The sequence below is a fragment of the Miscanthus floridulus genome, chromosome 6 (genome assembly GCF_019320115.1).
Source record: "Miscanthus floridulus cultivar M001 chromosome 6, ASM1932011v1, whole genome shotgun sequence".
Taxonomy (NCBI): Eukaryota; Viridiplantae; Streptophyta; class Magnoliopsida; order Poales; family Poaceae; genus Miscanthus; species Miscanthus floridulus.
This window is the reverse complement of record NC_089585.1, coordinates 126,086,237-126,103,720: the sequence shown is the minus strand read 5'-3', so window position 1 is coordinate 126,103,720 and position 17,484 is coordinate 126,086,237.

The following is a 17,484-nucleotide window of genomic DNA, read 5'->3' as shown; positions in this document are numbered from 1 at the left end:
GTGATGATGCTTGCATATTTCTTTTATGGTAGCATGGAGATGATCTTCCTCACGATGTCCGCATCATCTAGCTTTGTTAATCCTATTGAATGGAGCTCATTGATAATTAGATTCAAACGAGAATACATATCACGAACAAACTCATTATCATTTATTTCAAAGGAATCATAATTTTGTTTAGCTAGACAATGTTTTTGCTCACGGACATTAGTTATGCCTTCATGGAGCTCTTGGAGTTTTAACCAAATTTTATGTGCCATATTTAAAGTGAATACTTGGTTAAAAACATCCATGCTAAAAGATTTAAACAAGCAATTTTTAGCTCTAGCATTGAAATGAATTTCCTTCTCTTCACTCTTTGTGGGTTTATCAGGATTCTTAATGGGTTTTATCCCATCACGAGTGATTCTTCAAACACCCAAATCTATCGCCTCAAGATTGTTGTGAAATGATGCCAGTACACCAACATACGTCCTTCTACAGATGATCTTGTTCGTGGCTTGCTCTTCGCCCTTCGCCGTGTCGGTGGAGTTCGTCGTGGCCCGATACGCCACCACGGCCACCATGGACAACACCGCAGCGTCTTCGAGTGCCTTGGGACTCGTGTTTGCCACAACATTGCCCATGGTCATGGCCATGGTCCTTTCGGTCGCCTCTTTGACTCTGCTATTCGTGGCCACCATGCCAATGCAGTTCCTCACCGCCGATGGACTCCTATTCGTGGCCGCCATGCTTCTCCTCTGTGCGATCTTTGTCTGTAGAGCCAGCCACCATCTCCTCGCCTTGGCTTGGATGGTGTCGGCCCTAGCAATGTCGAACCTCGCGCTGTTGAAGCCCCAGCGCCACCAGTCGTCGAAGCCCTAGCGCTACCATTGAAGCAGTGGTGGCCACGCCCGCCTATGTCCCCTTGTAGCCAATGTCACCGGCACCAGCACCACCTCGCTCCTGGTGTGACTTCTGCAAGGAGTTATGTCAGTGCAGAAAGTGACCAACACGTAAATATTTGTAGTTTTGTCGTACGTTGTGATTGGATGTGGCCTAGCACTCAATGACATAGGGTTTATACTGGTTCAGACAATGTGCCCTATGTCCAGTTTGAGTCAGACGGTGACTTTATTCCTGAGCCTAGGTGCTCGAAGTTTGATGTGGGGTTACAAATGGAAGGGAAAAAGATAAGGGTGCAAGAGGTCCGGTCGGACTCTGGTCTGAAGGGCCTAGAGTGATGGGAGCTTCGCTGTGCGCTAAGTGTTCAAACGGTTGTTGTTCGTTGGGATCCTTGGTCGCTCGGATCATGTGTGTTGTTCGAGTTGTTGTGAACCGATGTGTGTGTGAGTGAACTGATTCTCCCCATCGGGAGAGAGCGCGTCCCCTTTTATAGATGAAGGGGATGGTCTTACAAGTGAGAAAGAGAGAGTACGTATGTTACTAAGTCTTGTTGCCCACGCCGTTGGGTACAAGATGATTGTAGGCGCCCATAACACTATTGATGTCAGACGCATGTAGGAGGTTTTTATCGTGTTCTCCATATAGGGCAAATGATGGCGCCTACAATACTGTTGATGCCTAGAGGCATGTGGGGGGAGCCTTATCATGTTTGTCATGGTATGGGAGTTGATGATGCCCATAACACTGTAGGGAAAATGTCGGCGCCCACAACACTGCTTGGGTTCTGACATGTCTGGAAGGTTACAGGGCATCATTCTGACATGTCCTGTCGGTACTGTCCTGTAGGTGTATAGGTTACGGTCCTTGGTTTTGTGGTTTGACTTCAACGTCCTACTTTACTTTGCTCCACCCATTTCTTGGTCCTTACTAAGCAGGCATCCTTGGCCGATTGGTCCTAGTCGGCTTCGACTACGCCAGTCGGAGAAGAGCTGTAAGCAGAGGTTTGGTGTATCCCCGGTCAGAGTCAGAATTGTTGTTGGCTAGGCCTTCCGGTCGGAGAGGCAGGCTAGAGTCAGAAGTGAGGCCTTCCAGTCAGAGAGGCGGGCTAGAGTCAGAAGTGGGTGTCATTCCTCCTTGGCTAGGCCTTCCGGTCGGAGATTGGATCGCCCTTTTAGCCTACTGTTAGGTTTTTGGGCCGACCCAGGAGTTGAGCGTCGTTCACAACATCGTCTGCTGGGCTGAGCTTTTATTTGGGAAGCAGGCCCATGAGGGACCCTGGGTTTATGAACTCGACAGGAGCCCCCGAGCCCTCGGGCAATTCGGATAGAATCGTTAGGGGGATTTGCCTTGACAGTGGGTGCGCGCGAGCGCACCCGTGGGTGTAGCCCCCGAGCCCCCGAGCGATTCGGGTAGAATTGTCTAGGGGTTTTTTCCATGTTGCCAGTGGGGGAATTTTTTTGTTTTGATTGCGGGTGAGCACGAGCGCACCCGCGGGTGTAGCCCCCGAGTCCCCGAGTGATTTAGATAGAATTGCCTGGGGTTTTTTGTCAGCGGGCGTGTGTGCGTGCATCTTGGTGGGTATAGCCTCCTCTTCCTAGTTTCTAACCCATTGTTTCTAGTAGCGTGGTCCTAGGGCATCGGGTGCGCAACAAGGGATCGGGCGAGTCAGAGTCGCGGATCCAAGCGACGGGCGCAACGAGGGATCAGGTGAGTCAGAGTCATGGATCCATGTGCTAGGTGCAATGAGGGATCGAATGAGTCGGAGTCATGGATCTAGGTGTCGGGCGCAACGAGGGATTGGGCGAGTCAGAGTCATGGATCCAGGCGATGGGCGCAACGAGGGATCGGGTGAGTCAGAGTCATGGATCCAGACGTTGCGCGCAATGAGGGATTGAGTGAGTCAGAGTCGTGGATCTAGGCGCTGGGCGCAACGAGAGATCGGGTGAGTCGGAGTCATGGATTCAGACATTGGGCACACCGAGGGATCGGGTGAGTTAGAGTCATGGATCTAGGCGCAGCCGAGGTTGTGTTGAGGTGTTGGGCATAGCCGATGGATAGTCGAGGGATCAGGCAAGATGGACTCATAGTCCTAGGCATGCATTTGAGGGATTGGGTGAGTCAGAGTCATGGATCTAGGCGTCGGGTGCGCCGAGGGAATGTGTGATTTAGAGTCATGGATCTAGGCGTCGGGCGCACCGAGGGATCAGGCAAGTTGGAGTTGTGGATCTAGACATCGGGTGCGCTAAGGGATCGTGTGACTCAGAGTCGTGGATCCAAGCACAACCAAGGTCGTGTTGAGGTGTTGGACGTAGCTGATGGACAGTCGAGGGATCGGGCGAGACGGACTCATGGTCCTAGGCGTGCAGCCGAGGGATCAGGTGAATCGGAGTCATGGATCTAGGTGTCAGGTGCGCTGAGGGATCAGGCGAGTCGAAGTCACGGATCCAGGTGTCGGGCACGCCGTGGGATCGGGCGAGTCAGAGTCATGGATCTAGGCGCAGCCGAGGCGTTGGGCATCTTGAGCCCCTGAGTCCCGTTGGGCTCGGTAGGGGTCAGTTGAGTTTCGTGCGTTACCCCGTCCGTGGTTTCCACAACTAGAGGGGCTGAGCTAACGTCGCTTGCCTCGATGGCTCGAGTGACGCACTTGGTGAGCTCGCTAATGGGCACGGTCGAGTCAAATCTAGGTCCGTCGTTCATGACGGGGTCGGCATAGCCCTCATGTGGCATTCCACAGCTCCTTAACCCGCGTCTCGACAGATGCCTAGGTCATTTTGGAGACTGACCTGGGTGGCCTGCTAGGCTCCCCTCGATGGAGATTCTTTGGGCATGGCTCGAGGTTAGGATCAAACGAGAAGGTTGAGATGACCCTGTCTGCTTTGGAGTGGACTGGGCGAGGGACGCTCGGGGCTCATCTACGTTTTCTCTCCTGGCTCTATTTGACATGAGGTGGCCTCGTGCCCTTCATGGGCTGGCCTTCGAACCCTAGTGGGTCATTGCTCATGTTGAATGAGGCAACTGCTGCTTTGTGACACAACACTGTGCGTTGTGATGCATTTAACTGCATATGCGATGCTTCGGATGTATGGGATGAATGAATGCATGTATGGATGAATGTGTGAATGGGTGCATGAATGTATGAATGACAATAGATGAATGAATGATTATATAAAGAAATAGTGGGGGTTGATAATGTTACCTTGATGACTTGAGTGACGGGGTTTGAGGAGCTCCTATCGAATATGTCCGATCAGGATCCACGCTCGCCGTTTGGGATGGAGTTGGTATGACCCACATGGGGCGTCCCTTTGCTCCTTACCTGTCTCTCGGCGTTCACCTAAGCCATCCGATCGACTTAGGAAACCTGTCGGTCTCTCCTAGGCAGAGATCCCATAGTTGGGCCTTTCCAAGTCTCGCCTAGGAAGGTGGAGGGCTGCCTATGCATAGTGATGCCTTATTTCTCATGCTCGATGTGTGGTAGTGGTGGGCCATACCCAGGCCATGTCCCATCTAACCAGGCGCTGTTCCATCGGACAGGGTGCGTCCCATCGGTTTGGGCACGTCCCATCGTATTCCATCCGCATTGAATGGGGGAAGGGAGATGGTTTCTCACCCCAATCCTTTTGCCTTTCCTCAACTGCTACGTGTCCTCTTTAAATAGGGGAAGGGAGAGGGCTTCTTGTTGCAATCCTTTGCCTATTCTCCAATCTGCTACCTCTTCTCCTTCTTCCTTCTCGCCAAGAGTGCTTGTGTGCCGTGGCGGTTCCTAAGCGAGAGAGAGGGTAAGCGAGGGGGAGAACTCACAGATTTGTTCATGAATCCAGAGTGCAATGTTGAGCTAGAGGCCACCCAAGGTGGTGCTAGACACCTTCATCAAGAAGGGGCTACTTCCACCGAAGGAAGTGGCGCACTAGATCCTGCGCGGGCTCCTTGATGAGTGGGGCCTAGAGCTGTAGTGCCTCAATCCGACTAGGGTGTTGCGTGTCATTGGCTTCGTCACCGTTTGCGAGGCCTTCTTTAGGATGGAGCTGTACATGGACTCTTTTCAACGGATATTCCCTAGGCGAGCCATGTCGGAGGGGAATCCGCCTAGGACCATGCCAGTGGGGGGTTTTGCCCCTGCAGCTGCTCAGGTGGGCTAGTTCATAAAGCTTGATGAGATGTTAGAGACATCCTGTAGCCATGGCGGCCATACTACGGTAGGTAGCATCCCTATCCAGGGGCAGCCCTATCTGTATGGGAAAGTATGGAGCTCCATGTTCTTCTATTGAGCATCTATGGGTGCGACGCCCTTGAGGTACCAGTTGCGCTCACCGAAGTTGAGGGAGTGGAATAGGGTGGGGCCCTTGCAAGCATGACTGAAGGTGTGTGTCAAGAAGATGTCACCTAGCCTATAGATGGAGTGGAGGTCGGGTCAAAAGCTCTGTTTGAGCCGAGCGTTGCCCCATCAGAGGGCGAGCAGCCTTTATCTTTGCTGGTCATGTCATCAGCTGATGCCACGGCAACCATAGTAGGAGTAACCAACAGATGTAATAGTTTAAGTTCATGGGGGAGCCCTCGTGTGAATAGTCCTTATTGATGAATACATCAATTTTCGTTTTGTGATGAATTTACTTTGTTCGGGGAAGCTTGTCCTGTCCATTCCTTATTTTTACCTTAGCATAGCTTCGTTTTTGTTCTTTCTTCTTCGCACCTACCCGTTCGTCCCATAGGCTGCAACCTTAAGAGCCCAAGCATGGCCCACGAGGCTCAGCTACTCATAACCGTAGGTAGAGGCGGGGTGCGATTGGTCAGAATGTTTGAAGCAAAGTTACGTAAGATAATTAAAGGAATGGACTACCCTTTCATTTGGGTAAAAAAATGTATTTACCATATGATAGTAAACAAGAAGAGAGGTGGTACCGCACCTCCGTGGAGCCCTCGAGAGACCCAGGCTAAAAGTGTTTGGGTCGGGTGCTCTATAGGAGCAAACGTTGAATGAAAAATGATAAGACCAAATTTTGAAGGGAAGAAATGATGTAACTGTTCGATGTTCCAAGTGTTCATGAGAACGTCGCCGTTGTCGTCCTTCAGTCGGTAGGTGCCTGATCGGATCGCTTCGATCACCATATAGGGTCCTTCCCATGGCGGAGAGAGTTTATGCTTCTCCTTGGTCGATTCGGTCCTTCGAAGCATGAGGTCTCCGACCTCGAGGATCCTTTCTCTGATTTTCCTCTCGTGGTACCTACGGAGAGTCTGCTGGTAGCGAGCGGAGCGGATGATAGTCATCGTGCGGGCCTCCTCGAGTAGGTCGACTACGTCTTATTGAGCCTTCGTGGCTCGGTCATGGTCGAAGGCCTTCACTCTTGGGGCGTTATGGTCGATGTCAGAGGGCAGCACTGTTTTAGCTCTGTAGGCTAGGAAGAAGGGTGTGAACCCTATGGATCAGTTTGGGGTCATTCTTAGGTTCTAGAGGATCACTAGGACCTCTACAGCCCATCGCCCGATGTACTTGTTGAGTCGGTCGAAGATGCATGGCTTATGTCCTTGGAGGACCATGCCATTGGCACGCTTGACCTGGACATTAGTACGTGGATGTCCGACCAAGGCCTAGTCGATCCTAATGTTGTATCCATCACTAAAGTCCAAGAACTTCTTCTCAGTAAAGTTAGTTCTATTGTTAGTGATGATAAAGTTAGGAACGCCGAACCGGTAGATGATGTCGAGGAAGAACTTGATTGCCTCCTCCAAGCGGATGTTGGTGATGGGCTTGGCCTCTATCCACTTGGTGAACTTGTCGATCGCTATGAGTAGGTGAGTGAAGCCGCCTAGGCCCTTTTTGAGGGGTCCTACCATGTTGAGGCCCCAGACCGCGAACGATGAGGTGATGAGAATGGTTTGGAGCTCCTACGCCGGCAAATGAGTTTATCGAGCGTAAAATTGGCATCCCACGCACCTGCGGACGACCTCCTCTACATCTCGTAGTGCGGTGAGCCAGTAAAAACCTTGGTGAAAGGCTTTTCCGACTAGTGACCTTGGGGCTGCATGATGTCCACAGATTCCAGCATGGACCTCAAGGAGGAGCTATTTCCCTTGGTCAGTAGGGATGCACTTCATGAGTACCCCCGATGGACTTCATTTGTAAAGTTTGTCACCGAACGCAATGAACATCTTGGCGCATCAAGCAATCCACCGTGCTTTAGTCCTTTTGGGTGGGAGAACTTCCTCAAGGAGGTAGGTGAGTAGCGGCGCTCGCTAGTCGATTTGATTGGGTGCCAACACAGCGATGTCAGCGGGCGATGTTGTCATGGAGGCACTAGGGTCGAAGCCCTTGAGCGCCAAGTTGGCATCGAGGTGTGTTTGGATCAGACCTTCTAGGATGTGAGTGGATGGCTCATGGAGGTCATTGATGAAGACCCCACTCGAAGATAGGTCCCGCCTGGCGGCCAATTTTGTAAGAAAATCGGTAGCATCTTTGTCCTTTCGGGGAATGTGATGCAGCTCGATCCCCTAGAATTTGTCCTCGAGCTTGCGCACCTCTTGGCAGTATGCTTCCATGAGGGGGCATTTGCAGGAGAACTCCTTCATGACCTGGTCGATGACCAGCTCTGAGTTGCCATGAACATAGAGTCACGTAGCGCTAAGCTCGATGGCGATGCGTAGTCCGTTGATGAGGGACTTGTACTCTGCGGTGTTGTTTGAGACTAAAAAGTGGAGGCGAATGGTGTAGAGGAGCCTACTCCCATCTGGGGAGATCAGAACCACTCTAGCCCCCAAGCTAGGCGCCATGATGGACCCGTCGAAATACATCATCTAATACTCATGGGTGACATCTAGGGTCGGTAGCTGGACCTCCATCCATTCAGCGATAAAATCCGCAAGAGCCTAAGACTTAATAGCAGTGCGGGGGATACACCTGATGTCATGGCCCATGAGTTTGAGTTCCCACTTGGAGATCCGTCCCGCGGCATCGTGGTTGCGGACGATGTCCCCGAGCGGGTACGAAGTAACGACCGTGACTTCGTGGTCGGTGAAGTAGTGCAGGAGCTTCTGGGTCGCTATCAGCATGATGTATAGGAGTTTTTGCACCTAGGGGTACTGGACCTTAGGGTCAGTGAGTACCTCCCCAATGAAGTATATGGGTCGCTAGACCTTAAGGTGGTGTCTCGGCTCATCCCTTTCGACGACTAGGGCAGCGCTCACCACGTGGTTGCCCACCGCGATGTAGAGGAGGAGGGGTTCTCCCTGTTCGGGAGCGACAAGGATTGGGGCAGATGTCAGTGACATTTTGAGGCTCTCCAAAGCCTGTTGCACTTCCTTAGTCCAGACGAAGATGTTCGTCCTTTTGAGGAGCTTGTAGAGACGCATTCCCCGCTCGCCGAGCCAAGAGATGAACCGGCTCAGCGTGGCCAAGCAATCGGTGAGCCTCTGTATGCCCTTGATGTTGCGTATAGGGCCCATGTTGGAGATGCCCATGATCTTTTCGGGGTTGGCTTCGATACGTCGTTCGGACACAATGTATCCAAGCAACTTCCCCTTCGGAACCCCAAAAACACATTTCTTGAGATTCAATTTGATGTTGAACCTTTAGAGGTTCGTGAACATTGTGGCTAAGTTTGCGATCAGGTCGCAAGCTTGAGCCATTTTGACCACTATGTCATCAACATAGACAACGATTGTTGGTTTCAGCCGCTCGGTTTGATCTGGTTGATCGAGCGAGTTGATTTGGTCGGTGAAGCATTGCTGGATGCACCTTTGGTAGGTGGCACCAGCGTTCTTTAGACCAAAAAACATGGTTACGTAATAGTACGAACCATACGGGGTGATGAACGAGGTTGCGAGTTGATCGGACTCTATCATCGCAATCTGGTGATAGCCTAAGTTGGCATCCAGAAATAAGAGGATCTCGCATCCTGAGGTGGAGTCGACTATCTGGTCTATGCGCGGTAAAGGAAAGTGATTCTTTGGGCACGCTTTGTTGAGGCCAGTATAATCAACACACATTCTCCATTTCTTGGTTTTCTTTTTAACAAGAATATGATTAGCAAGCCAGTCAGAGTAGAATACCTTTATGATGAATCCAACTACCAAGAGTTTGGCGACCTCCTCACCTATGGTGTAACACCCTGGGTGTTTAAATATTAAAAACATGACATGTCATCATATGTATTGCAAGGCATTTGGTCATATTGCAAACTTTGATATGCATTCACTAAAACAAGTTTACATTTGTGTTATGAGTGTTGAATTGAATTGTTTGAATCAAGTCAAAAATTTGGTTTGGATTTGAATTTTCTAGAAAACCCTGATTTTTAGTATTTAAATCTTACCCTGAAAACTCATTTCAAAATCTAAGCATATTTTGGGGTTGAGCTCAAAAGCAAAAGTGTAGAGCTTGTCAAGTTATACAAAGTTTGTTTTTGGAGTTTTCAAAGTTATTATGAAAAATTTGAAGTAATTCGAAAAGGCGTAATTCGTTAAATGTCGCCTATTTGAATTCAAAAGTTCATTTCAAAATGCAGACCGAATTAGGGGTTGGTTATAAAAGAAAAGTTGTAGACTTTGAATTTGGAACAACTTTTATTTTTGGAGATTTTTGAGTTGTTCTACAAATTTGGGAGTAATTTGGGATTTAAAGCGAATGACAATCTTGTAAATACTATGAACAGTGTTCACCGCCTAAGCTACATTGTCGGCGGGCCTTCTTCGGCGTTCCAGGCGTGTCGTGGCTGTCTTTGGCGTCGCGCTGGCGCAGGAACGGCTCCTGCGTGGCTTCTCTTTGCTTCCTAGTCGGTCTTTATAGCCAGAGCATCGCCGTCGTTCTTCTCTTCTCTTCCTCTGTTTTCTTCCGTCGCCACCGTCCATCTCCGGTGAGCTTGTGCCGTCGTCTCAGCGCGTTACAGTCGCCGTAAAAGCTTGCTATAGCTCCGCCTTATCCTTACACGCCTAGCCAACCCACCAATTTAGCTTGATTTCATCGGGAAACTGCTGTGCGCGCTCTTCTTCCTCGCGCCCGGGAGCGTCTCCATCGAGCACGATTCGCCGTGGCTGGAGCTTCACATTGCGTCTTTGTCATTGCTGAGCGTACCGTCAGCTTCACCTTGTGCCCGTGATACTTTATCACCGGTTGATTGGTCCTTTTGTCCACTGCAGTCGTCGGAGCATCATCATCACTGTCGTTTGCGCCGCCGTGGTTGCTGTACACGTCGACCCACCTCTCTATTGCTCCTTCGATCACGGTCTTTGCTCCAACGTATTTGGGGTGAGCTACTGATACTTCTCGTGCACTTTATTCAATCGCTACCAGGCTCCTGTCGCTGCCGTAGCACAGCCGTGCCACCACGTCCGCCATGGCCGGCATTGAGTTAGTGTAGAGCCGTAATCAGTGCGACTAAGGACGTCTGTAGGTGCGCATAGTCGTGGGGAGCACGTTGGTGCGTTTGCCTTCGCCGGTAACCTCATCGTCGACGAGTTATCACCGGTCAAAGCCATCACCGCCGTGGTCAACGTCGAAGGTTGAAGATGACAAGTGGGGTCCGTTTGTCAGTGACTCAGCGTTCAAATGGAATTTTTCTATTTTCAGATTTGAATGAATAGTGATGTAATTTGTTATTTTTGTGTAGATTTATTTAGAGCTCCAAAAATTATGAAAATTTTTGTGTGACCTCTCTGTAATGTATATTATTTAAGAAAAATATGAAATGTTATTTTTCAGCACTTTTTGAATGTGATAAAAATTGCTCAATTTATTAATAAATGGATTTCCATGATTTTTCTAGGCTTATTTAATTGTCCAAAAATTATGAAAATTGTTTTGCCACTTAGTTATCATATGATGAACATTTACAAAAATTTTGAGGTCAATAGGAACAAGTTGATTTATTTCATAATTCTTAATTAATTAATTAATTCATAAAAGCAAATAGTAACCTTTAGTGATTTAGGTTTTGTTTGAATTCTTGATTGAGTGATGTCCTTGGGTCATTAGTTGGTAATGATCTTTGGCAATTGATGTTAGTATTCTAGAAATGTTTAGTTAGTTTGACTTGTAACTGTACTGCGAAGGAAAGTTGTATTCCAGTTGTTAACTTTTGCATCCATCATCAAGCATCATGTTTCGTATTCCGCGTCATGTTAAACATGGCATTGTTACTACATGTAGTGAACAAAGGTGAACACGTGATAGTTAATCCAGTTGCTGAGGAGGTTAGTCCGTCTGTTAAGGTCGGATCAAATACTTGTGGAACGTCATAGGAATCGGACTTTTCCATCAATGAAGGCAAGCCTTGGATGCATACAGTCCTATCTTGTGTTTTATAAATTAATTCGCTTTTGCTTTCCTGTACTACATTAAGTGATTAGAAGTCAAGTGGAAACCTAATTGGTGCATTACCAGCCTTGCTTTTCCATATCTACCTTGATTACCTGTTTTATTCGTAAATGACTAGTTATGCTTAGTCATGCTTAGTCGGGTGATTACCTGTCACCTACGAGTTTTAAATAGATCTTTGGTTACTTATGTCATCATGAAATATGAGCATGTGAAGTAATAAATCTAGACCGGGCGGACTCGGTGTGTATGAGCCATAAGACATGGAGGTCCTGTGAGCGGGTTCTTTCCGTCTGTGTCGGTTAAGGTCTGTACCGTTGTTGAACTGTGTGCGGTAAGACTTTGTAGTACTAACCACATACTCCGGTAAGCCTTAACTTGGCGATTTTATAACAAGAATGGCTACTCATGCACTGGGAGTGGAGAGATGGCGAGAATAGCATGTACCCATATGGCAATGGGCTAGATTGGTGGAGTACTGTATTCTCAGGTGGTGTGGACCTGTTCTTGTTTTAGAGGATCTGAGAATAGGTTGGTATATGTAGGTTGGGGACTTGCATATGTCGTGTGGTCTGGAATCCCCAGCTGGGTTATAATCGGTTCGAATCGTCGTTGCTCCTCGGTTATGAAGACTCGCTTCTCTGTTCACCATCGTAGTTTAATAACTAGAACTTGAATAAGGTTGTGAAGGTGTTGGATATGAAGTTTCATGATCTCATTATGGATCATGTCAGCTTTGTATATGATCTTATGAAGTTTTCAAATGTTAATATAAATAATTCTGTTAAAGAGCTTTTACGCAAAAGAACTTTGATTATTGCTAAAGCTATACCTTGAATCCCTGAGCCTGCATTCCTGAGTTTATCAATTCATATTTCGGTTAAGTCTTGTTGAGTACTTTTGTACTCAGGGTTCGTTGACCCTTGTTGCAGGTGAGCCTCATGAGCAGATCTGTTTTGGATCGTGCTGCATGACTATTGTTCATTCTGGCGATGAGAAGTAAATGTGTGGTCCTTGGGCAGGGCAGTTCTATTGTGTGTTTTGTATTATGTTATAATGCCACTCCACTACTACTATGGTTTGTAACAATTATCAAACTTAGTTTGTAAGGTTTGTAACAACCGGTTTGTAAACTATGTTATCATAAGACTTCCACTATTTTTACTCTGATGTATATATTTGAATAAATGTTGTAATACTGCAATGACTCTATAATGTGATCCTGTTCAGAAATCGTGGATGATTCGGGGTTCCCCAAGGACACTCGATAGACTTCTTAAGTTACCAGGAACATATGCATGGATGTCAAAGGTCGTTGGACTATGACAAGTGCATGTGGGCCCTATAATTTAGGAGGTTCTGCCACAGAATGGTATCAGAGCGATCGTTACAAAGTCTTTGTCGTATTGGTTTACAAAAACTTCAAAACGATTTGGGATGACTAAACTTAACTTGTTAATTTGGTTCAAATTGCTTCTGACTTATCTTATTTCTTTCTCACCATTCCTTATTTGATTAAAAAGTTTTGTGTGGTGGAGTAGTAATCTTACTATGCCCTATATAAAACAAATGTTGTTTATGTGTATTATAAGCTTTGATGATTTTGTTCGTAAGAACGATTCATGCATCATGATTAATTCACTAGTTACTTCCTTCACCTCTGAGTCTGGAGTTGAGTAGTGAGTCTAGTTTGAATAATGTAATCCATCCTAGCTGCTCTTTAGACTTTGATCAAATGGTCTTACTTGGATTAAATTGGCTTCCTATAGTATGGCTCGTACCAAGATGACGCCCCATAAGTCCACTGGACCCAAAGAAGTTCCTCGTCACCAACTTGCCCCTAGGAATGATGGTGCTAGCAGTAGCAGCTCTAGGCCTGATCCCTAGGCAGAGATACAGAGGATTTCTACAGAGTTAGCACAATCTACTAGAGATAGGGCTTTGGATGCTATACAGGTAGGAGAATTACAGGATCAATTGAGGCATCTCACCACCGCGCATAGGAACTGTGAAAGTATGTTAGTTCGTATGGTGGATGGGAGAAATGAAGCTTGGCATAGGGAAAATATAGCTAGAACTAGAACTCATGAGCTAGAATTCTATGTAGAAGATTTAGAAGAACATAATATTTATCTGCATGAGGAAGTTCATAGGCTTAGCAATCTCTTGAATCCTAATCATGAACCCCAAGCTAATGTAATGGACCCAGGTGTTATCCTTGCTGATGGTAGTGAATCGGAGGAAGAAGAAGAAGAAGATCCTGAAGAATTAGTAATGATCGATGAAAGTGATAATGAAGGCGGTAATATTTCCAGAATGGATACCAAGCCTGAAGTTTGAAGTAATCAAGGAAAGAGTAGAGTTGTATAATAGTTAGTTCTAGTTAAGTTAAGTAGTCTTGTTTTGGTACTTGTAGGTTTGTGTTTATATTAGTAAACCCTATGTAATGTGTTTGGAGTAAGCTTTTGTGCAATTCAATAAAGACTTGTGAAGAAAGTTTGGTTTATTATGAGCAGATGTGTCATACGTGGGGTTCGTATATTCCTGGTACTTCACAAGATGAGAAGCGGTTTATCCAACCTAGTTCATCACCTTGGGGATGTCCGGCAATTTTTGTGAAAAAGAAAGATGAGACCCTGAGGTTATGTGTCGACTATCGTCCGTTGAATGAAGTGACCATCAAGAATAAGTAGCCCTTACCTCGGATAGATTTGCTTTTTGATCAATTGGCCGAAGCCAAAGTTTTCTCCAAGATAGATTTGAGGTTAGGATATCACCAAATCAAGATAAAGCCTGAAGATATTCCCAAAATGGCATTTACCACAAGATATGAATTATATGAATACTTGGTAATGTCTTTTGGTTTGACAAATGCTCTAGCTCATTTCATGTATCTGATAAATTCAGTATTCATGCCTGAGCCAGATAAGTTTGTAGTAGTGTTTATTGATGACATTCTAGTATATTCCAAGAATAAGAAAGAACATGCGGAACATCTCAGAATTGTTCTGACCCGCTTAAGAGAACATCAACTATATGCCAAGTTCAGCAAGTGTGATTTTTGGCTTAAGGAAGTATAATTTCTTGGACATGTCTTGTCAGCTGAAGGCGTTGCAGTTGATCCAAGCAAAGTGAAGGATGTGCTTGATTGGAAACCGCCAACCACAGTTCATCAAGTTCGGAGTTTTCTGGGATTGGCGGGGTATTACCGTCGGTTTATCCCAGATTTCTCTAAAGTATCAAAGTCCATAACTAAATTGTTGAAGAACCAAGTCAAGTTTGTCCGGTCATCTAATTGTGAAGAGACTTTCTAGACTTTAAAGAGACTGTTGACTACTGCACCAGTATTAGCCCAACCTAATATCGAAAAGCCATTTGATGTTTATTGTGATGGTTTAGGTATTGGTATTAGATGTGTGTTGATGCAAGAAGGCTGAGTCATTGCCTATGCATCCAGGCAACTTAAGCAGCATGAAGAACACTATCTGACTCATGATCTTGAGTTAGCAGCTGTGGTCCATGCTCTAAAGATTTGGTGGCATTACCTGCTTGGTAATACGTGCCATATTTATACAGACCACAAGAGCTTCAAGTATATCTTTACTCAGTCAGAGTTGAACATGCGACAAAGAATATGGTTAGAACTGATTAAAGATTATGACTTGGAAGTACATTATCACCCCGGTAAAGCAAATGTGGTTGCAGATGCCCTCAGTCGTAAAAGTTATTGCAATTGTCTGGCAGTGAGAACAATGGGTTTGACGCTATGTCAAGAAATGGAGAAGTTGAATGTAGAAGTAATTCAACAAGGTAGTTTGACCAACATAATTGTTGAAGCCATTATTCGAGATCAAGTTATTGTTGCTCAGAAAGAAAACAAGGGTATAGCCCATATCAAAGAAAGGGTCAGGAATGGAAAAGTGGAATGCTTCAGCATAAATGATGAAGGTGTGTTATGGTTCAAGGATCGCCTGGTGGTACCAAAGGTTCCTGAGTTGCGGCAGTCAATTCTAGAAGAGACACATGCTACTAGGTTATCTATCCATCCGGGAAGTAACAAGATGTACCATGACTTGAAACAAAGATTTTGGTGGACTAAAATAAAAATAGAGGTTGCTAGATATATAGCAAAGTGTGATACTTGTCAAAAGGTGAAAGCTATACATTTGAGGTCTGCTGGTGAATTACAACCATTACCTATTCCATCTTGGAAGTGGGAGGACATAAGTATGGACTTTATTGTTGGTCTACCCAAGACATCAAAGGGATTTGACTCAATATGGGTTATTGTAGATCGACTAACCAAGTTAGCACATTTTCTTCCAGTTCAGAATACATATCCCACTATACGATATGCCAAGATGTATTTGGAGCGAATTGTGAGTCTCCATAGAGTACCCAAGACTATTGTGTCCGATAGGGGTACATAGTTTGTCTCCAACTTTTGGAAACAGTTGCATTCTTCATTGGGAACCAAGCTACTGTATAGTACAGCTTATCATCCGCAGACTGATGGACAAACGGAAAGAGTCAATCAAGTACTTGAGGATATGTTAAGGTGTTGTGTCCTTAACTATTCCAATAAGTGGGACGAATGCTTACCCTTGGCCGAGTTCTCATACAAGAATAGTTATCAGGAAAGCATTAGAATGGCTCCATTTGAAGCACTCTATGGTCGTTGATGCAGAACATCACTAAGTTGGCCTGAGCCTAGAGAAAGAAGGTTCTTTGGGGTTGACCTTGTGAAAGAAACAAAAGACAAGGTTAAGCAAATACAAAGTAATTTGAAGATAGCTCAATCCTGACAAAAGAGTTATGCGGATAGACAACATAGACCATTGATGTTTAATAAAGGAGATTTTGTATATCTGAAAGTATCACCAATGAAGGGAGTTACTCATTTTGGTGTTAAAGGAAAGTTGGCACCTCGATATATTGGACCATTTCAAATTTTGGAGAGGTATGGAAAAGTGGTATATCGCTTGAAATTACCCAAACATCTCGCAGTTGTGCATGATGTGTTCCATGTTTATCAATTGAAGAAGTGTCTCCGAGTGCCTGAGCAGAATGTTGAGGTTGAAGGAGTAGAACTTGAACCAGATCTAACTTATTCCAAATATCCTATCCGAGTTTTGGACCAGAAAGATCATGTTACTTGAAGGACAATCAAGTTCTACAAGATACAATGGAATCAACATTCAGAAGAAGAAGCTACATGGGAATCAAAAGATTACTTATTAGAAAAATTTTCAGAGTTTCTAGCGTCAATATAGAATAGAGTAATGTTAGTTGAGCTCGGTTGTACAAGTTGTGTTTTGTAAAGGGACCTCAGTTGTTTTATGGATAAGTTTTGGATGTTTTTGGACTAACACGTTTCCTTTTTCATTACTTACCCTATGGCTTTGAATCTCGGGGTGAGATTTCTTTTAGGGGGAAGGATTGTAACACCCCGGGTGCTTAAATATTAAAAACAAGACATGTCATCATATGCATTGCAAGGCATTTGGTCATATTGCAAACTTTGATATGCATTCACTAAAACAAGTTTACATTTGTGTTATGAGTGTTGAATTGAATTGTTTGAATCAAGTCAAAATTTTGGTTTGGATTTGAATTTTCCAGAAAACCCTGATTTTCAGTATTTAAATCCTACCCTGAAAACTCATTTCAAAATAAAAGCATATGTTGGGGTTGAGCCCAAAAGCAAAAGTGTAGAGCTTGTCAAGTTATACAAAGTTTGTTTTTGGAGTTTTCAAAGTTGTTATGAAAAATTTGAAGTAATTCGAAAAGGCGTAATTCGTTAAATGTCCGCTATTTGAATTCAAAAGCTCATTTCAAAATGTAGACCGAATTAGGGGTTGGTTATAAAAGCAAAGTTGTAGAACTTTGAATTTTGAACAACTTTTATTTTTGGAGATTTTTGAGCTGTTCTACAAATTTGGGAGTAATTTGGGATTTAAAGCGAATGGCAATCTTGTAAATACTATGAACAGTGTTCACCGCCTAAGCTACATTGCCGGCGGGCCTTCTTCGGCGTTCCAGGCGCGTCGTGGCCGTCTTTGGCGTCGCACTGGTGCGGGAACGGCTCCTGCGTGGCTTCTCTTTGCTTCCTGGTCGGTCTTTATAGCCAGAGCATCGTCGTCGTTCTTCTCTTCTCTTCCTCTGTTTTCTTCTGTCGCCACCGTCCATCTCCGGTGAGCTTGTGCCGTTGTCTCAGCATGTTATAGTCGCCGCAAAAGCTTGCTACAGCTTTGCCTTATACTTACGCGTCCAGCCAACCCACCAATTTAGCT